The 8,643-nt window shown below is 59.4% G+C and overlaps 1 long non-coding RNA gene across 1 annotated transcript; it reads right to left on the bottom strand.

Annotated features, from left to right (window-relative positions):
* Positions 1-3,911: 3,911 nt before the first annotated feature.
* LOC144613908 (uncharacterized) lies at positions 3,912-8,574 on the bottom strand. The gene is made up of 2 exons (XR_013551368.2): positions 7,786-8,574; positions 3,912-4,766 (listed from the first exon to the last, which is right to left on the bottom strand). It is a non-coding gene; the product is annotated as an uncharacterized LOC144613908 (long non-coding RNA).
* Positions 8,575-8,643: the final 69 nt, after the last annotated feature.

Genomic DNA, 8,643 nt, shown 5'->3' with positions numbered 1-8,643 from the left:
GTAAAGTTAGCGCTGGACTAGTTAGCAGGAAGGGCCCACTAGAGAGGGTCCAGAGGGCGGACCGTGATGGGTCTGTGGCAGAGACCTTGGGGGCTCTGCGGAGGGTGGCTGGGAAAGAGGGGGTTGCAGATGGGTTTCTCCTTTCTCCCCCCCCCCCCCACCTGCTTCAAGACCTGCCCGTCCTTCCTCCTCCGGAACTGGTGACCGCAGCTTGGGTGGGGCTGTTGCATCAAGGGCTCCCTCCAGTGGAGCCTCCCCAGGCCTCGGAGAATGATCCATGGTGGTGCCCACCCAAGTATGTCTTCCGGCTGGAGGTGGGGGGCGGGGGTGGGGGGCAGCCTCTGAGCGCTCCCGTTTTCGAGACTGAGACCGACCGCAGTAGAGGAGACGCGAGGGTCCAGGCTGCGGGGCGGGGAAAGCGGGGTGGGCTGTGGACGTGGGGACCGGGTGCGAATCCTGGGCGAGCGGAGGTAAAATGCGTCTGTGGGTGAGAGCGGGCGCGCCCCGGCCCCCGCGGGCTGGTGTGTGTGACTCAGGGGGGAAGGACTGCCATCGCGTGTGTGGCTTTCTGGGCGCTACCGTGGGCCCCGTTCGCCGTCGTACGTGCGGCTGAGTTCACGTCCGCGCAGGGGCAGACGTGCGCTCGCGGGGGGTGGTGGGTGACCGACCACGAGCGTGTGTCTGTGCGTGGCAACGAGCGGGAGACTGGGCCCGTGTGACGGAACAGGCGTGTGTGTGTGTGTGTGCGCGCGTGTGAGATAGAACCGGTGAGGATGTGCACGTGAATGTGTGATGGCAGATATGACGAGGGCCATGTGTGCGACAGTCACTGGCCCCAGGTGCGAGGCGGATGGCTCGGCCCCCCCCCCCCCCCCCCCCCCCCCCGTGATCGTGTGGGTGTGTGTGCGTGGGAGAGAACTGCCTTACCTGTACCCGCAGTAACTGGCCGTGCAAGGCCGTGTGTGTGTGTGTGTGTGTGTGTGTGTGTGTGTGTGTGTGCTGTGAGTGACTCCCAAGTGGCTGGGCCTGGGACACCTTACGCGTGACCTCTTGAAGACGGCATACCCTGCCAGTGAGTGGCATCACTGAGGGGCCAGGCCACTGGGCTCGGGGGAAAGCTGAATCCCCCCCCCCCCCCCCCCCCCCCCCCCCCCCCCCCGGGCACCATGGAGCAGAAGTGGCTTTTAGGGCCAGAAACTACGTTTAGGGCTGGAGGGGGATGGGGCCGTTAGAAGGCCTGGCTCAGCAGCCCCGGTGAGCTGAGCGCTGTGCTCCCACCCCAGGCCCCTAGGCCCCCAGGCCCCCAGGCCCCCAGGCCCGGGAGGGTTTGGGCAAGCCACCCTGCCACCCTTTCCAGTCTGCCCCGGTGTCCGCAGGGCTATGCCCGGTTCCCAGGAAACGCCTGTGGGATTTGCTTCCAAATATAGACTCTGGTGGCCCAGCCACCTTGTGGCCGGGCCCCTCTGGCCTCCTGGCTGAATGGCGGAACTTCAGCTGCCTTCCAGGGGGCCCAGGCCCGCAGGCCTCCACTTAGAGCTGTTGGTAAAAATAATAATCATAAAAGTGGTCAATAAAAATGGAGGGGAGCTGAACGTCACCTGGGTTATGAGCCCAGGACACCACTTGACCCGTCGTGATGTTTGACACAACAGCAGAGAGATGCACACGCTTTCCCCTCAGGTGACACACGGTCATGCAGAGAGACTGGAGGGTGACGTCCTATTCAGTCACACAGAGGGAGACACACAGCCCGTGCCCCTAGGTGGACCCCCGAACCTCCAGCTTTGCTCCAGGAGGTGGAGCCTGGAAGGGGGTCGGGAATTCAGGAGGATCCGTCCTGGGTCCTGGCCGTCCTGGCTGGTGCTCAGATTCAGGTGCTCTGGGGTCAGGCCCTCACTCCTGGGTCCTGGGCACTCACCAAGATGCACCAGGAGCCCGCAAATGGGGACCCTGGGAAAGCTGTTGGTGGCGAGGACCTGGCCTCCGAGTGGTCTGGGAGGAACTGGGAACGACCCAGTCTGTCTGCCAGCATCCTGGGGTGGGGGAGACAGGGGGGTCCGGAGAGGTGGCAATCTCCCAGACAGCAAATTGTGCAGGGGGGCAGGAAGACTCAGTCCCTGGATGGCCAAGGGGCCGGCAGGTGCCAGGTGGAGGAAACTGAAGAGTGACAGCTGGAGAGTGGGGACCCCTTGAGCCTCCCTTTGGGGCGCTCCTCTCAGGCTTTGGCTCTCCGAGTCCCTACCTTCTAGAGAAGTCCTTCCCTTCCTAACTTGGGGCAGCCAGCGCTGCACCAGGGGCTTGCCTGGGAGGAGTGGGTACAGGGGCAAGCAGGTGGCAAGAAGAAGAAGGAAAAGCGAAAGGCCACCTCTGGGGAGGCCTCAGGACTGACATCAGGTCTCGGGGTCTGGGATCTGGAGCCCCTGAGAGGGCTTGGGACCTTCCTGAGACCCGCCGGTGGGACCCCGGAGGTGCAGCGGGGAAGACGCACAGAGGGAAGGGAGGGCTGAGCGCCTGGGAGGGGAACCCAGGCACCTGCAGTCCCCGCGCCCTTGCCTTCGAGGGGCGCCCTTGGCCGCCCCGCACTCGCGGGCGCCGCTTCGCTTCGTGTGCACTGGGGAAGCGACTGGGGTTCCCTTTCGGGCTCCAGCTGAAAGCACAGAGCCTAGACACTGGCGAGGAGCTGAGTGCATTTCGGCAAAGGCTGTGTGACCCGAGCAAGCCTTCACCCTCTCTGAACCTAATTCTTCGTTTTCGTTTTTTTTTTTTTTAAACGGAGTCGTGCTCATCTCTTCCCCTCCCCACTCCCCCATATCCCGCGCACCCCTATTTCCCTCCAGTGGGTCCTGGCTTGAGGCTACGGGGCCACGGTCTGGGGACAGAACAGGACGGAGAACAGAACGCTGAGGTTTAAGGAGGAGACTGTCCGCACCTCTACGTGCTCTCTCTTCCACCCTGCTCAGTTCTGGGGAATCTGGGTCTGATGCCCACACAGACCCTCTTCTGCTTCCTCCGAGGGAGGGAGGAGAGAGGGTGGAGACGTGCCGGAGATCAGCGCCATTACCCCAAAGGCTAAGCCTTCCGCAGCCGCCTTAGTTTGACTGAATGTGTTTTCAGATGCGTCAAAATGCTCCCACAACGGGCCTCCTCCCTTCCTCCTGTCTCGTAAGAGAGTTGCTCCCGGCTTCTGGAGTCACACTGCCTGGGTTCAAATCCCACCAGAGGGACGCTGTGGCCAGACCCCCAGGAGTCACCTCCTCACTGAGCTTTTTAGAGATAATGTGTGAGTGAAACCACCTTACGACAGCTCCTGGCCTGCTGTAAATGTTAGCTACTGTCAACACCTCAAATGCTAGATTTTTGAGCCTCAAATACCCACATTTTTCTCATCGTGGCTACGGGACAGGGGCGGGGGTTGGGGGACTCGAGCAGGACTTTTCTGAAAATATTAACACAAGATGCTGGAGAGGAAAGAGAGGCAGCCGCCTGGGGCTCAGCCTGGAAAGAGGCGGATGGGGGCACTGACGAGCCAGCCGGGAGCTTTGGGGGACATCAGATGCCCCCCGTGGAAGCTGAGAGACAGGAGTTAAGTTTTGTCTTTCCTGACCAGCCTGGAGACGGGTGGCGTCCCCTGCAGAGAGCGAACCAAGAAGGGAGGACCCCAGAGGAGGAGTCACTGAGACCCAAACCCAAGGCCCTAGGTCTCAGCCCCCCCCCTTCTCCTTGAGGCCTTCTCTCTCCCTCTAGCTCCCTCCATGGCCTCCAAGCCGGTCAGTGCCCTGGATCTTTCTCGGAGCTTGCTGCCTGAAAAATGGAGCCGGAAAAGTCGCCTGTATTGTGCACTGCCCACCCCCAGAAGAAAGATGGGTATTTCCCGCTGCAGGTTCAAGCAGAAAGCAATGCAGGCCAACGTGCTATTTTAATGTTGTTTATATTACACCCACAATGGAAAATGTTCCCTCTAAAAGGAGTATAATGTATTCTTTCTCTCAGTAAGGCCTTGCCCACACGAAAGCCACAAATTTCTAGTTCCTGACTTTCCTCCTTGCACTGAGACGTTAATCCAGGCAGGCGAAAGGGTGGCGTGCATGTATGCGGGGAGCCTCGAAAGCAGAGTTCGGGGTGAATAGTATATGTGAGGAGACAGAGACTCAGCACTCCTGGTCGCTGACCCGGTCCCAGGCCGCTGGCTGAAAATCCGGGGTTGCGGGCTTGGGCGAAAGCATCCCTGTACGCACCCCTCAGAGGTCACGGTCGTCAACTCCAAGTGGGGGCTTTTGCTCCAGACCTGAGCCCACCCGCAGAGACGGCACTAAATCTCGATTTTCTCCTCCGTTTCCAAAAGGGGGTGGTTTTTCAATCCCTGCCGTGTTGAATCTGTGGAGGAGGCTCCGGAAAGCCAAGAGCCCCAGAGTGATGGGTGGGAGAAGAACCTCGAAGACCTCGGAACGTTGTGATGGTCCTGCGGGTGCCCCATTGTTGAGAGTGTTGGACGGGACTCCTGGATCGCCATGGCGACCGGGAACAAGCCCATCCCCCCCCCCAAACGGTCACCAGGAACTTTTCTTTGCCACCAACCTCTGTCTGTTGCACCCCACGACAAGCCGTGGTCAGTTTCACCCCAGGGTTTTCCGGGTGTGATGGCGCGGCAGCAGCTAGGCGTCTGGAGGCCCCTGCTTCCGGATCCTTCTGTCGAGGCTGCCCCCAAAGACCAGAAACCCAGCACCAGGAGGCCAGGGGGGACCCGCTGCGGCGCTCAAGGCCCGGGGCTGAAAGGGAAGAAAAATTAGAGGTCTTGACCAAGCAATCGTTTTGGTGACGGATCCTTCCAGTTTGGGGTCTGGCCCCCCTTGTCACCCCACACCCCCACACGTGTCCCTTCACCTCCTCAAGGTCATTACTAGAGTTTTCACTCGCAGCTCCCCGGCGGCATGGCCGCTCTGTCCTTCACCCCCACCTCCCCTGCACCGGGTGCCGAGCTCCTCCCGGGGCTGGGGCCTGTGGCCGCTGCCCTGGCAAGTTTCTCGGCCAAAGAGAGAAGCAAGGGATGTGAGGTGTCGCCATGCAGATGATCAAACTGGCTGTTCCAGGGTCAGTAAAACAACGGTTTAGATTCTCTTGACCCAGGTAGGTCCAAGTCTGAAAGCCAGGTCAGACCTCAGGGATTTCCAAAATCACCGGCCTGGCTCATTTTGGCTCTAAAGTCAATGTTGCCTGAATCACTGGCTTGACTAGGAGGTATCCAGCTGAACTTTCTTAAAGGGGTGTGTGTGTGTGGGGGGGGAGGGTGGTGTTAGTGTCCCAAGTACTATCTCCTTTGTTTGCTTTGCGGCTCCCGAGTTCTGCCTCTGCAGCGTAGACAGGAACCATGCCCCTTCCCCCTTAAAGAAAGCGGTTTATGAAACATCAGACTGAGTCCTCTCCGGCGTGGACGTCTTGCTCTGTGAGGCCCGGGCTGGCTGGAAGGAGGCCCACGGGCAGCCAGCACTGGAGTCGTGGTTTCGTCTCTGGTTTTGAATCCGGCCCTTTGAGCAAGCTTAACACGTGTGGATTTAATTTCCCTTTCTTTCTCGCTTTCTTTTCTCCCCCCCCCCCCTTGTGAGGGAACAAGAAAAATAGTCTGCCTTGTCGACAGCACGACACCGTTCCCTTTGCCAAAGAAAATTTGTCTTTCCAGAGCCCTGGAGAGCAGCGGGTTCCCAAGTTTCCACAGCACCCTCCAGTTGACGGAGGGGGGTATCCAGACAGGCTCCCCGCCAGACCTGGAGGTATTAGCCAGAGTCTCTATCTTACTGGGTCAGAGCCCTGGAATTTAGTATATATTTCCCCCATGGCTTTTGGGGCTGTGGGCACATGCTGACTGCACGGGGTGGGGTGGGGGGCTTTCTACAGGTTCTAGGCTGCAGGTACAGATGGAGTTCTCAGGCGCAGTGCAGCCCGTTGGGGTAAGAGGGGGTTCCAGGCCCCCTTCAGTTCGAGACTCACCCTTCTCCTCCACTGAAGACTGCTTAAATTGGAGGGGCCAGAACAAGATGCCCCGTTTACACCCCAATCACCTTCTCTGCTCCTTGGGAGCTTGCACATCTCTAGCATCAAGATCTCACCTTCCAGATCTCATTTTATTGCCCTGATGGGGTGGGGCGGGGGGCTTCATCCGCCAAATTTGGGGGAGCGGGGGGGGGGAATGTTTCCAAAGCACAGGGAAGAACAACCTGGATAAGAGCAGTGGCAGTAATAATTCTCGGTGAAAATATTGGAGGAGAATATGGGATATTAAAATAATAGCCATAGCCAGTATGCTCCCCAGATGCTTCCGGTCAGAAGGGAAGAAAGGCAGGAATGGGCTAAAACACGGGGAAGGGAGATACCGCGAGGTCCTGGAAAAAATACAGCAGAGCCAGATTTAACTAGGCGAGAGGGGAAATGACCCCCTGAGAAAACGAGGGAATTTCTCCCCTGTAGACCGACTCCCTTTCTTGCAAAATGAGTCGGCCCAACTTTGGTTTGTCGTTATCTGTCGTTGCTGGAATCCTTCCTCATTTTCCCAGCCTTTTCTGCTCTTTCTCCCTCCTGTTTTGACTCCGGTAGAGACGAGACCCGAGTCAGGCAGGGACGCGTTGGGAAAAAAAAGCGGAAAAGATGGTGTCTTCGTAAGCCAGGTCATTTTTTTGAGAGGAAAGAGACGGTGGTCTGTCTTTCCTTCAGAAACACTCAACTGTCCTAAAACAGAGAGGCAGAATCGAGAAAAGAGCAACAGCGGTCTCCCCTTGTTGGTTTTGTTTCGGGCTTTTTTTTTTTTTTTTTTAAGTGGGACCCTCTACTCCTCTACCCACGGTGATATTAAAAACAGGGCCAGAATTTTGCAAAATTGAGGAAAATGCATTTGGCGGGGTGGGCGGGGGGGGGGGGGGGGGGGCGGTGGAGACCGTGCTGGGAGCAGGTCGAGGAAAGCGCGGATCCTCCCGAAGAGGGAAGGGAGGCTGCTTGGGGCGGCTGCTCTTTGGAACTTAACCGCCCAACGACCGGGGGAAAGAATGGAGACGCTCAAAACTGGGGGAGGTCTTTAGTGTATGCGGTCCGCGCTCCGGGCCTCCCCAGTGTCTGGGACAGCGGGTCCCGGAAGCCGCGGCTGCGGGATCCTTTGCGAGCGCGTCCGAGGGGCTGCGGGGACCCGCGCCGGGAGCGCGGGGGAAGGGAGCCACAAGGAAAGGAACTCTCGCCCCGCTCAGAGCTTCGCCTTCTCCTTCCAGCTCCGGCGGGGCCCAGGCCTCCGTTTCCGGCCCATCTAAGCCTGGAGATCAAATGGGAACCCATCCGCAGGCCTCGGGCGAAGGGTTTCGGCTTGCACTCTGGGCAACTGGGAGCAAACGCTTCGCCCCCAAGGGCCTCGGACTGGGGAAAAGATAATAGCTAATAATCTGGGAAACGAAAGAGAATCTGGGGGAAGTCACTGCGGCCTGGCCCAGAGGAGAGACGCGGGTCCTGCCTGCTGGATACAGCAGAGTCTGCGGCCCGGCCGGCCCCGGGCGCCCGCGTCCAGCGCTGGAAACCACTGCCCGTTCTCCCCGCGGGCCTGACCTTAGCTCCCGGGGCCGCTCGGTCAGCTGCGTTCCTGACTTTTCGCTGCCGCTCCAGCCCCAGACGGACCGGACCTGGAGACAGGCCGCGCTTCGGAAAGCCAGGGGGGCTAGGGGCCAGCGAAACGTGGGATGGAACCCCCGAAGCTGGGGGCAAGGCCAGATCCCGACATCCGCTTCCCTCTGGGCCCCTTGGCGGCGGGGAGCTTACCCTTGCGGAAGGCCCGACGCTCGCTCGCTTGCTCCCGGGCAGGCCTAGCTCTTCCCTCGGCGCCGCCGGGGGCGTCTACGCAGTACGTTTCCCAACTGCACCCAGCGCGTTTCCAGCTGCGCGCGAAAGCTCGAGCGCATATCCTCCACGGGGCGCTTAGGCGTTATGCCCATTGAGGAGACCAAGAATAATGATAATCGTTATTCCAGAACAAGACAGAGCCTCTGCCTCACCCTTTGCAGGCCCGGTCGCTGTACTTTTTCTGTGCACGAATCACCCCCTCTACCCCGACCCCTGCACCTACTCGCACCCCGCCCCCGCCGGGCCGCGCTGGGACGAGTTGCGTCCCCGGACCCGGCTAGAGGTGCTCCCGCAGAATGGACTTTTTTCTCAGTGAGATACATTGCGGACGACCCTCTTTCTTCCCCCCAACGCCCTGGTCTCATTTCCCCTGCGCGATAACCCGGTAATTACTTGTATGCAGGTCTGCGAGCAGGCACTGAGTTATCGCGTCCCAAACACAACCAGCTAGAGCGGCGCCTGGATATTCGTTTGCCTAGAGCTCCTCCTCGGAAAAAAATAATTTTTAAATAATAAGAGGACTCTCGTGCCTCCTCCAAGGGACTTCGTTCCACCTCGGAACAATTTGATTTCTTCCCAATCGTGGGCTGAGATTGGCTCCCACCTCCCTTCGCCAAGAGCCCCCCTCCCCCTCCCTAAGAAAATCGATCTCGGCTCTATTTGTGCCTGATGTTCGCCACCCCCATTTCCCCCAGAGAGCGCTGGGTTTGTTTATTTCTTTATTTATTCCCGCGGCCCAGGCGTCTGGGACTTGTGGCTGCTCAGACCCGGGGCTGA

Source organism: Panthera onca, chromosome D3 (genome assembly GCF_046562875.1).
Source record: "Panthera onca isolate mPanOnc1 chromosome D3, mPanOnc1 haplotype 2, whole genome shotgun sequence".
NCBI classification, from domain to species: Eukaryota; Metazoa; Chordata; class Mammalia; order Carnivora; family Felidae; genus Panthera; species Panthera onca.
The sequence above is the reverse complement of the archived record's forward strand: the minus strand, read 5'-3'. Positions and strand labels throughout refer to the sequence as shown.